Below are 13,568 nucleotides of genomic sequence, written 5' to 3'. Positions count from 1 at the left end.
TGGTGAAGATGGAGAGTAACTGAAAGGTTTTTGCTGAGGATGTAACTTGAATTTGGATTCTGTTCCTATGAAATTGTAAAATCAAATTTTTATTTTCACCTTCTCTATATAAATCTATTATTTCCTCAGACGAGGTTATGTTTTTACTCTTGTGTGTTTATTGGCTTTCCACCAGACCTGGTGGAGGGATGGAGCCTGAGCCTGGAAAGAACCCATTACATTTTGATGCAGATGAAGGTTAAGAATCAGATCAAGGAATTTGTTTCACCTTCCTAATCTGTGTTTTATGACATATGAATCATTTGGTTTAGCAAATTTCCACAATAACAACTAGACTTGGTGGAGTTATCCACTCTGCTGTCTTTCTCATTTTAATATTAGCTTACACACTGCTGCAAATAATAAAGTTGTCCAATTCGTATGTACCTGCTTCAGGTTAATACATTAACAGCTTGGCTTAATTAGTTTACATCGAGCCATGTGAGTTATTTGTAAAAATACATTTTTCTACTCAACATGTCTGCTGTGAAAATGTTCTGTTTATTTTGTCTTTTCTCTGCTGTGACATTTTTCCTTCCCTGTGTTTTTGTGAAGGTTGAATAGTTATTCCTCTAGAATTGATTTATTTCGTTACCATTGTCTCTCTCTGCCTTTCTCTTTATTTACCTACCTCTGCTGGCTCTGGCTCTGAGAAGAAGTTATAATCCAGTTATTGATCGTCCTTCCTCGTTTCCCCGTTGCACAGCAGATGAAACATCAGATCAGTAAGTGGTGAAAAACAGTGCCAAGGAGACTCGTCTACATCTAACCACACATGTGCCTGCACAAACAACCTCTGCAGGTGATAGCATCAGTTTTGCATAAAAAAAATATCATCTGCTGCTCTCGTTTTCTCCATCCTAAGAACATGGCTGAACTGAAGCAGGTCTGTGAGGATAAATGATCCAAATTTAGGTTTGATTTAGGGAAAGGTTTGCAGGATTATTTAAATTGAAACAAGAACAATTGCAATTTAACAAATTATTGCTATTAGCTTAGTTAAACACATTGTGTCCGTCAATATATGTGACTAATGTCAGATCACAATTAATGAACATGCCATGCAGAGAACCAGATCATTTCCAAGGGGTTCATCTACTTTTTCTTACCACTCTGTTTCTCTGTCATAGATCGTGCAGCTGTCATTTCAAACGAGGCTCATCTGTTGTCGGTCGTAAGATATGTTAGCAGAAGTAAGTGTTAATGGAAAGACAAGTGTCTGTAAGAATTAGAGGTGCTGATGTTGTGGAGAGGCCCATGGCAGGCTCTGGGATTTTGTGCTCCATTTCACCTGTCATTGCTTAGAGAAGACGAGGAATCTTCCTAATGGCCAGAGCCAGGGGCCCGGAGGGGGGACAATTGTCAAGGGCACATTCTCAGACCTTTAAAATGGGTCTCAAGGTTGGTTAGAGAAGTAGACACTTATTCTTTAAGAAAGCACCCATAATTAAGGCCGTGCTTCAAAACATCATCCTTTGGTGTCTGAAGAGTCGAACACACTTTTTATGGCTGCAACTCATTTGGTGAAGCTTCAAGTTTTGAAGGATACAGGATATACAAATAGAGATCATATAACCATTGGCGCCGGTACACTCCCATAATTGTTTATTTATTCATCATTATACTTCTGTCTTAGACTTTACAAGCTTTTATCTGAATTTTTACCATCTCTGCAGGAACAAGGTTAGTTCTGCAGAAGCATTTAGCGCCCCAATCGTCTAATTACCACCACATGCAAAATGCATGAAGTATGGATTTCATCTCCTGGTTCCTCACCCATGTCAGTCAATTGGAATTCATGTTATTAGCATCACTTCCAGTGGGCCGGGCAGGGTGGAGCAGATAATGAGGGAGGATGGTCCTTGTTGGAAGATCTACCGACCGAGATGCAGGGAGACAGGGGGCCGCCAGTGGAGACCCTGTCAGGATGGGTCCACTGTTGTTCCTGATCATGCAGAAGGGGACAGACATTGATTGTGTGCAGATAGAATCACAGCAGATAGGAAAGGTCAGGGTCAAACGGCGTGAAAGTGACGAAATGGTTGAGCATCACGCGATGTCCCGAGATGAGTGAAGCAGCCTGCGTGTGCTTTTCAACATTAGCTGTTAATCACAGCTGGCACGGTTTTCTTTTCTCTGATCTCAGTAGGTGAAGTAAAACCATATTCTCCAATGTTTTGTTTATGAAGGAAAATGTTTGCTAATGGTAGACTGAGTAAAATTTGTAAAACACTAAAACAGCGATGAAATGTTTCTCGTCTTTTTTACTGATTATTTATCTGGTAAATAAAGATGTGCTTGAGCTGAAACTTTTTCATAAAAAAGGGAAGTAAATTCAATAATGATGATTTCCTGGGGGTAATTTGAGTTTACACCATTCACATCTCAATCATCAAATATGTATTAGTTTCAGAAAATGAGAATGCTTTGTTTAAAGATTGCCTCTCTGGTTATTGAACAGAGTCTAGCACTCAGTGGTGAACAGAGGATGAATTTAAACCACCCCAGCATGGCAGCCAGATAAAAAAGGAAGTGGAGTTGGTAGAATATTATTTTGTAAACATGCAGTTTAGTTGAAGTGGCTGTAATAATGGTTTACCTATAAAAAAAAAACAACTAAAAAAAACTCTTTTTGAAACTAACACTTTGGTAGCACTAAAATGGCACTTACTTATAGCACTTTGTAGTTTTGCTTTATTTCAAAGAAATTGTACTGTCTTGATTCTTGTTGTTCTTGGTTTGTACCCTCTGGGTTGAATGCACTTATTGTAAGTCGCTTTGGATAAAAGCGTCAGCTAAATGAAATGTTGTAATGTAAAAAAAGTAATGTAACCTATAAAATGTCCATCCCAAAGGTAATCGAGTCTAAAAAAATCCATTCTAAGGCCGACAGCAATTTTATTTTGATGGTTCATGAAGAGCTCACAATCTTTTTGTTTAAAGTTCTTGATTTGATCTGACTCCCACATGGAGTGGGCAGGAATAAACCAAAAACCAAGTGATTACATTTTAATTTGCATTAGTCATTTTCGAAATCAGGAAATTACATCTCTTGTATAGATTATATTTGTGATACATGTATGATTTTCTCCGGTGAGGTGTGTGTGACACCAGCCATCAGTTTGTGAGCTTCTGTTTTGAAGCCTCGACTTGGCCTTCTGTCCAGCGCCATCTTGGTTTTTTGAGAACAGAAGTAACCATAATAGGAGGGTTGGGGGTGGAGCCTTCCTGTGTGTCTACATCTGCGATCCTGCACCCATTGGCCGGTACAAGCTGTCAATCACGTGGTATCCGAGCCCCAATGCATGCAGTGCTTTCTCGTCTATTTGGCTCTAAATGGGACCATCATTTACAAAATGGACAACATGCTGTAATTCCGAAATCTTGAAACTATAGATTGAGACCATAACCTTTGTGTGAAAATGTTTACTGACGTTATAAATCAAGTGAGAAGTAGAGTTATGGACTTCTATAGAAACGGACTTCTTTTTTGAAACCCCTGGAGTTGCCCTCTGCTGGTAATTTGAGAGAATACAGGTTTCAGGCACTTGCCATTGGCTTCACTTTCCGGATCCGGTGGCCCCTGTTACACACGTGATAGTTTAGCAAGGGGCTAATGTGGACTGCTACACCAGAGTGCTTGTGTCTGGGCTTGGAACAGGGTGAGGATCAGATTTGGGCTCTGTAGCTTAAAGACTCCTCACAGGCTCTTTCTCTGGTTATCTTGACAAAGCACAAGGTCAAACATAGTCCGTCAGTCATGGTCACACCATCACAAATAACTTCTTTATCTAATTCCATTGTGCTGAAAGCTGCTTCTTATTCTGCTTCCTCCAGTCTTGGTTGCTTTGAGAATCAAGTACCTTTCCTTTTGTACAAATTTGCCCCATTAAAGTCACTGTTCTTGGAAAACATTCCTATTTTTGTCTGGGTGCCAGAGGTGGAACAGACATCTACAACGAGGGTGAGCGAGATATAATTGACTTTAAACCAAGTACTGACTCATCACTTGTCACACGCCCCATCCGAACCTCTTTAAAAGGCGCTCTTCCCTTGTTATTTGGCTGCGAGCTTCAAGCCTCACCTTTTCTGATCAAAAGTTTCTTATTATCACACTTCCCCAAACTTCTCCTTAAAGACGGTATTGTATTGTTACACGCGTTTCATCTCCTCTAAAGTTCTTGTAAGCGACTATTGATGTGCCGGAGCTGAACCGTCTCCTTTTGAAATTCTCCCCTCAAAGGTGCTAAATCCAAATCTTTACACAATTGAGCTGAGCCTCGGGACTTCATGTGAAAATCAAACGCCGTTTCCTGCACTTCCAAAGGTCTTCATCAGGAGCTGCTGATGTTCAAGGCTCTTCTAAAGCTCCCCCTGCCACCCTGCATGTAAGAACTGCTAATTTGCTCCCTTTTTTGTCACTCACTTTCGGTACATGTGCAGCAAATAAAATCCACACGGGCATGAGCAGAATCACACTGAAGTCACACACAGATGCCACAAAACTGACATTACACAAAGAAACGATCATAATAAACCGTTTCTCTGTGTCCCAGAGTGTTCATTTCCCAGCTGAGGGTGCTCAGCTTCTCTTCAGCCTGCTATCTCATTTCCTTCTGTTCAGCAGCTCGGAAAAATGCAGCATGTTCTCTCAGACAGTGGAAATTCATTTAGCTTATATAACAAGCCCACCGAAGGATTTAACAAAAAAAAAAAGACTTCTAGCTGAATTGACTCTCGCAGGAGCTGGTAAAGCGTGCATTCGGTTATTTGGATTTGGAGAAATCAACTGATCAAAAATCTGTTGCTGTAATAAATGTATTAAATTAAAACAGAAACTAGAAGGCCCCTCAAATTTCGCCCTTCGCCAAAAGATTCTGCATATTCACATGCAGAATCTGTTCACAGGGATTAAAGGAGAGGTAGCGCACACACTGAATACTGCAAGATCCCACAGGATTAATGCAATGTTTCGACCTTGAAATTCCTTATACAGCAAATGTGATGAGGAGGAAACTGACAGCTTTTATAATTCCTGAGAGTTTCATTCTTTTTTGTCCGTTTAGTTTGTTCGACACCTACTGAACGGGTGTCCATGAAACGAGGTGGAAAGATGGGATATGGGCCAAGAAAGAACCGTTTACATTTGAGGATGGATCCAAATAAAGTGGCAGGTTCAGGATGTCTCTTTCTCTTTCTTTAACTTTGCAGGATGTCTTTATTTTTACATTTTATCAATTTTCCAGGGAATCATTTATGGATATATGGAAAAAAAAGGATGTGTATTTAGGGAAATTATATATATGAGTGTGTGTATCTGCTGAAGCTTAATTACATTTAAGGAAACTGCTGGGCCTTGGCATAGATATGCGCTCTACTGAGTGTCTTTATAGTTTATTCACAGCAATAAAAATGTGAGTGTTGTAATTCAGGTTGTGTAATTAAGCTGTGCAGGCACTCCGCAGCTGAGCGTGAAACGGTGGGACTGTCTGTCAGATGCAGTCGGAGGACTACCTGTGAAATATCCTCAAAAAAAACCACGTACAAGGAATCAACCCGGCGATCGTATGTGCGGCTACATACAGTCAAAGCCTCGCCTTGTAGGAGAATGACATCAATACAGTCAAGTCCGCTGAAGGTGAGTCATCTTCACTTTAATTAGGTGTGTGAAAGCTTACAGTAATTCCATCCTTGTCAGGGTGCTGTGGCCTGTATGAGGAGGGTCCCCTCACAGAGGATGGTGATGGAGAAAGGTTTGCATTAATGAGGGGAAACACAGCGGGCAGGAGCCAGGAAACTATCACTTAAAGAGCTAAGACGGCTGCTAATATCTATCGCCTACAGTAAGAAGAAGGTATGAGATGACACATTATAATAATGATGCCTAAGTGCAAGGTAAGCATCTTACAGTAAAACAAAGTCAATTTGTTCTTAAAGAGCAAACTAACTGTAAGTGAAGTAGTACAGTATTTTCAGCTGGAAAAAAAAGTTTGCAACTTCATTCCAATGCCAGTGTGTCAAATCAAACTTTATTATTTTTAAAGTCGAGTTGCAGTTTCTTTTGCTCTTCCTCTTTACATGTCAGTAACATCTCGACTGTGAGAACGTCCCAGTTTCATTTAATTGTGCTGTATGCTGAGGATGACACAGATTCTTTAAAATAGATTTTCATCCACGCATTCAGCTATTATATCTATACCGCTCATTAGGGTCCCGGGGGGGTTAGCTGGAGCCAATAGGATACATTATGTGAATTATAAATGCCAAATGATGCCATAATTATTTTTTTTCAAAAGCGCACACTATCCCTCTGAGAAGTGGTTAGGGTTCATCTTGGCCCAACTGGGGAAACATCCAGTGGTATGTGTGTTACTTTCCAACTTAAAGGAAAGAGAAGACATGACTGCACATTAATCTGTGTTCACATCCGTTTGGCATAAAAGTCACATTTCAAGCAGCTCCTCAGTTTAATGACTGCATCCATCATTCCTTACATCTGAGTTAAAACAGATTCTGCTTCTTTCTACACACTGATTCACCCGATGTATGTGTGTGTGTGTGGGTGTGTGTGTGGGTGTATGTAGTTCCCTGCACTTTTCAGATCACTGGTGGTGGAGGAGTCTTTTGTTCTCTACATGAGGCCGAAGGAATGGCGATCCTTTATGATAAAGGCATTCACATCAATATGAGCACCCAGGGGACTGGCGTGCATCACAGAGTCACCATGGAGGACCTCTGCAGGCAGGTGTTCTTATCACATTTACATTTTGCTGTGATGGCATGGCTACATCTGAATGTACTCCTTACTTGTGTCGGTTCCTTGTTGCTGTTCACATGCCACAAATGTCACATTTATTTTATGCTGTTTCCATCAGGATGTTAGAATAAAGATGTTCTGGACTATAAACCACTGTGTGCACAAGCTGCAGCTTCTCTTACATAAAACCAGACCTGTTTACAGATTACAGCATGCATGGATTTTGTCTTCTCAAAGGGCGCTACCACTTAACTTTCCCTTCTTGGCTGCGTGATTGAATTAATTTCATCTGAGTTAGGAAGGCACTCAGTAGAGCGCATAAATCTTCCAAGGTCCAGCGGTCTCCCTAAATTCAATCAAGCCGCACCAAATTACACACACTCATAGATATCAGCCCAATAAATGTGCCTGGGAAATTGGTGGAAATGTCAAAAAAACGTCCTCAAAAAATATGTACAACTTATTTCTTTGTCATTATCAAATTTTTCTAATTTTTGGTTTTCAGTTCTGTAGTTTTGGCAAAATCCTGCTGACAAACAAACAAGCAAACAAACCAACAAACCAAACTAAAGAGAGGAAAACGGCAAAAGCAATCTATCTAATAATTCTAGAAATCATCATATCTGCTTAAGTTACGAAATTGACATTGCGTTCACTACGACGGTCGCATTGATGACAACGGCAACTGATTCTGCAGTTCGTGGTTCTGCGAGTCTGGATTCATGGAACAGTTTTCATACGTGGCACAGTTTCGTGGTTCTGTGAGTCTCTTGGTTACTGTTGGTCACTTTTACAGGCAGGTATAGAACGGTCACTTCACCAGAAAAGACAATGATGAGTAGTGAGGAAAGGGGTTGTGGGAAATTGTTCTTTACAAAGTAAGGTATTCATGATTAACCATACATTCACCAACTTCTACAATTCTTCAAAACCTGCAGCCATCACCAGAGATGAAGTCCTCCTGTCCGGTTCCATCAACCTTACCCTCCGCCTCCACAGGTGTCTGTGGCTCGGCCTTCCAGAGTGACGGAGCCATCATAACACATCACAGCTCAGAGCTGCAGAGTGGCAGCACCCAGCCAGCCCAGTGTACAGTGTGTAGGCCCGTGGGCACGAGATGGAGCAGGGACGCTCAGGTCATCCTCAATGCCAGGGTTGACTCTTTTAGGGTATGGCAGGACATTTTGTCTGCATGTGACCCCCACTGGGTCCCCTTCGCACAGGGGTCAGGATCGGAGATGAGGAGACTGGCTGGAGGAGCAGAAAGGCCAGAGGGGGTTTGTGGACATAAAAGAAGGGACGTGTGAGACCTGGCTGTGGTTAAGTTGATTCTTGTCTGTACCGCGGCCCCTGCTGTTGCCTTCTCCCTGGTGTTGCTCACAAAAGTGTTCCGCCAAAAACCCTCTTGTCGCCATGGCACCCCAGGCCCCGGCATGATTGACACCCTGTCACATTATCTTATGACAGCGCTAGTGGAGAGAGGGCACAGTGAAGTGATACTGGAAAGTGGCTGGGGACTTGCACGCAGACACACCGAGACAACACACACACACGCACAGACGCACACACACACACATGCCTGCACACAAATGCACATACACAGCAGACACAAGCCCTGAAGACACCCGAAGGAGCTCAACACACATCGGGTTTGTGTGCACACTCATGCACTAGAGGCAGAGTTTTTACCAAACACAAGGGAAGGTTCACACAGGGCCGCAGATGTTTTGCATGTTGTGTATACATCGCGCTCCGGAGACGTGCTATTTCAGGCAGCAGGGTGTATGGAACAGTCCACTGATTCCTTTATGAGATGAGCATCAGCTTCTATAGCTGGAGGTAGCTCCAGGCTTTTATTTATGGCGCGCTATACCCAGGAGATGCTCTATTGTGGCACTGTAACATCTCTGGCTTACGTATCAAGGAGTGGTAAATCATCAAAGAGGCCTAAAAATAGATAAAAGTCGAGCAAGGAGAGTTAAATGTTTATCCTATCTTTGTTCTGATGTTAATACGATGCAAGGCTCTGTGGAAGCAGTTGTACTGACAAAGAACAACAAGCGTGGTGATTAGGAAAGGTTATCAAAATGGGCAAAGTGTGGGTCGAACTATAAGCGACGATGGAGTAGGGAGTATTTGAACTTGGCCTGGAACAGTAGATTTCACTGAGGCTTGTTAACCAGGAGCCTTAAACTTTCACAACCTACTTTTGGTTTTACTTCCTGCCCCCTGCAGAGTAGTATACTACCCCCCAAAAAAGAGAAAACTCAGGAGGTCATCGCGACTTTGCAGAAAGGTGTTATTGCTTTTGCGATGGTGGCTAATCATGATGTGTTCTCTGCCCCCTGATTGACGGACCCCCCCCTCTCTCTCTTTTCTCTCTTTCTTCTTCCTTTTTATTTATTCATTTACTTATTCTTTTTTTTTTTTTTTTACTTTTAAAATTTTTAATTTTTAAAATTTTTTAAATTTTATTATTTTTTCTTTTAATTTATTTATACTGTGCAGCTTTGATACTTAATTATTACTTAATAGAATTTTCAGTTATGTAATGTATTGTTCGCATGACCACGTTCATGTGGTCCATAAAATAAGAAAAACATCCTAGGAGGAAGACTGTATACCTTACTCTTAATCCATCGTGATGCACAGTGTTTTTATGGTGTCAATATCTCTATATATTGTTAATTGTCGTACTGAGATTTTGTGATACCCAATGTAAATTTGACATTGATTCCTGTTCTACTGTGCCATAAATCCTAATAAAAAAAAAAAAAAAAAAAAAAAAGATTGTGTTCTCTGTATGTCAACAACCAATCGAACATCACACAGTTGCAGACTTTTATATTCTGTCATGTTAAAACTGGAACTGTAGATTTTGCAGACCAGTTTCCAACCGGATTTGTTTTCACAGAAGCCTCCTGTTGAAACACGGTGGAACAACAACTAATTAGGCATTATTTGCTCTTTACTTTAGTTCTGGGAATTCGTTGGTTCCTGGCACTGGATTGGGGCAAAGTGAAAGTTTCTTCAAAACCCACTCCTCTCCACTCAAGGGTTATCATGTCCTGCATCTCATCCCAGGCCAAGCGGTCACTGCCACTTCCTCTTGCTCTAGATTCCACTTCCTGCCCATGGGTATTTTCCGCCACTGTGATTGTTTGCCACGCCCTCATGTGTTGCACCTCATCGTCTCCCCTTTGTGTTTGTGCTTTGTACCTTCGTCCTATTTCGTCTTTGTTCCATGAACAGCATTGCCGTCTTTTTGCTTTAGTGTCCACGTCCCTCTTGTCCTGAACACCTGTGTACCAAACTATTTTCACCCCTGATTTATCTAACCTGACTCTGCTTCTTGTGTCTGTGCTGCCTTCAACAACTTCTGGAAGTAAATCTGAACATCTGCCACCAAACTTGACTATTCACCATGAAACCACACAGTGTGACCACAAAAACACAAATACGATATATTTCCGACCTCCGTCTTTGTCAGTGGTTGTTAGGGACAGGCTGATGTTCCTTGTTCTCCAAATAGAACCGACAGTGGTAACCCTTTCTGTAAATGGGAGTAGCGGGGGGGCCGTTGCCAGCAGTGGCCCACCAATGTTTGTCCACATGGGTATGACCCCTTTTCAGGGCCAGGTCAGGGCAGGGATGCCGGCAACAGCTGGGTGAGGATGACGGGTGTCAGACCACAGCACACGTCAAAACCCAGACCTGCATCTGACAGCTGGATGACATTGAACTGGGAATTAAGGAGAAACATCCTGTTGACTGAAATCCACTTTCACCATTGTACTTTGTGATAAATAATGTTTAGATTATACAAACACCTGTAACATCAAACCAGTCTTGGGCGGATGGAGGATGCAAACATTGATCTCTCCCATCAATTATTTGGCAGGTGTATTGAGCACAGCCGGGTTACTATGGAGTCCCCATTAGCATGTGAGGCCCACTTTAAGGGTTGATATTCATCCACCTCCGTCTCTCAGACTAAGAGGTGGAGGCTTTCTGTCAGGGTACCCCCCTAACCCCCCTATTGCCCGTCATTCCATTTCCTAACCCCCCCCCTTCCCCCATCCCTTCTTTCCCCTCTGGAGGCCTGCATTAAACATAAAGACTCTGCATGGATGAGTGAGTCAACAAATTACCACAGCCAATAAATGGGGAAAAATGATCTGCCACCAGTCCCTTATTTTCTCTCTCGTTCCCTCTCACTCTTTCTTTCTTCTCTGTACTGTTTTTCCTCCCTCTCTCCTCCCCCATTACCTTACTGTCCCCCATTAGGTTATTGTCCCCGGCTTTTAAATAAACATGATCTTAGCCTGAGCTTCTCCTTATTGCATTTAGATAGGGCGTCCCTGCTCATGCTTGACTGGCTGTGTCCATCAACTCAGGGGGGCCTGACTTGCTGCAGAATCCCGGGTTAATACACATGAAGCTGCTACAGCTGCTGGTCTAACCTTTGAGTGTCTCCTAAGGAGCACAGTGATATTTGCACTTAATAAAATTATGCCTACCAGGAGAATATGCCGCTGACATTTGCCATTTGTCAAGTTGAGGTGGCAGCGAGGCTTTATGGGTCATTAGTGTTCAGAGGAGTCGAGAGTTGTTTAGCCTGCAGTTGTCCGTCGCTGCAAAGAGGAGCAATATTCGTTAAGATCATATGTAGCAGCCACATTACATGAAAGTACGCCTTTCACCCTTTTACTGTCACAACACCAGTGTTTCTATTTTTCACACAGCAGGAAGGAAATAAGCTCTTCATGGTAGCGCAGGGTCGCATTTACTTGTAAGTAAATCTTGAGCTGAAAAGCAGTGATTTTATCATCTGTGGCAGCTCTTTTTCCTCCAGAGATCTGACATCGGAACTGAAGAGGAGGAAGAGTCTCCTCTTCACATCTTGAAGGAAAACCTGTGAATCAATAGGGCAGCGTGGTGGTCCAGTGGTGCAGCACTGCCGCCTCACAGCAAGACGGATCCTGGTTTGAATATTGCTATGTAGATCTCTGCCCGTGTCTTTTAGGGTTTCTTAATTCCACAGTCAAAAGATTATGGTTAGGGTAATTGGAGACTAGATTTACAGTAGATGCGAATGGCCCATTGTCACTGCAACATGCTGGCGACCTGTCTGGGGTGTTCCCTGCCTCTCGCCCAAGGTCAGCTGGTTCCAACTCCCGGTGTGACCCTCAAAAGGTTAGGTGGTATAGATACTGGATGGAAATGGATGGAGCCATCCGAGGCAGTGTTAGTAACTTTAGTCCCAGGTCAAGTGAATGTTGCAGAGGTCCTTCACTGTGACAGTCATGCTGTGGTTCCTAATGTTGTTTCAGGGCAAAGGAAGAGGACGGAAGAAAAAATTTGTCCTGTGATATTAACAAATGGTGAGTCACTGGTGATTGGTCCTGTTCTCTGGTTGGTTTGTTTGTCAGCAAGCGATGGATTTCCACAAAAGGATGGTCATGGGTTAGGAAACAGCTCATTACCTTTTAGGTGTGGTTGTCGACAAAGGGGAGAATCAAGGAACATTGTTCACAGTCTTTTTGCACATTATCCCTGTTTTCCCAGGGAATAATTAATAAATATTAGGCATATTTACATGACTGATATCTAGGAGTGTTTGCAATTTAGTGTAGCTTGATTGAGTTTAAGGGGACAATAGGGCCTAGAAGGGTCTATTTGAATTAATTTCATCTTTGACAAAATCATCTACATCTTCCATACCGTACAAAGTCTTTCTCTGAAATGGCAAAAATAATTTTGCAATCCATTTTCGACATCTAAATGTACAGCACAGATATAAAGTGGAGGTGACTCATTCTCTGCAACTGCCAATGATGATTTAAATCCTATAATATGTGCGGTTATGTTCACTTGACACAGCCATTGTTGCAATGCTGATGAAGTTGTTCTACTTTAATCAGGAAGTATATAAGGACGTTGTTTGTTAAGTGGCCTGAGCTTGTTTTTCACGTTTCTAAAGTGCATCTTTATTCTAAAATTATATTTCAAGTCATTAACAGTAACAATGAGATGCAGAGGGAATGCATCAGAGACATTACAACGAGCATAAAAAGAATAAAACAGTCATATACGGAGTCTATAAAAAGGCTTCACTACCCCATTCCCCATCGACCTTTTCATGTTCTATTCCCAAGAAAAACAGTAAACTTAAGTAACCTCTGCTAAAGCCGGCGAAAAACTTCAGTAGCATTTCTCTGTCACATGAAATATTCATGAGGAAATAAGAAACAAACAATCAAAGGTAAAGTTTAGACAAAATTTTTAAAATCTTCAGAGATTCACTTTGAAAATTATGCATCTGGACATGGTGCGGTTTGGTCAACTTCCAACTTCACCTGAAACTTTTGTAGGAAAGAGGATGGAGGATGTAGGATCCCGTTGTTTCATAGTAAGACGTTGATTAAGAAAACCGTTCAGATCCTTTAAGTTAAAACCAGTCAAGTTGTATTTAGAGTAATTAAAATATGCATAAATCTTCCTCTTTTTCCTTTTTGAAAATCTATTTAATGCACAATCTTTCTGAATGTAGGCTCCTAAGACTATATTTAAAATCAGGGATCCCTCGTCCTCACTCATTTATACACAGGCTGCTCTAAGAGGACAAACTTACACAACATTTGTTTTTTCGGTCTCTTCTTGTGGCTTCTGTGTTTGTCTGTGTGCGTCTGTAGAGACAGACTCCCTGTGGATCCCCATCAGTGATAATGAATTGTGTGGACACTGGAGAGGCGCACTTCTACCATACTAA

The sequence above is a fragment of the Limanda limanda genome, chromosome 16 (genome assembly GCF_963576545.1).
Source record: "Limanda limanda chromosome 16, fLimLim1.1, whole genome shotgun sequence".
Classification (NCBI taxonomy): Eukaryota; Metazoa; Chordata; class Actinopteri; order Pleuronectiformes; family Pleuronectidae; genus Limanda; species Limanda limanda.
This window is presented reverse-complemented; position numbering follows the sequence as displayed.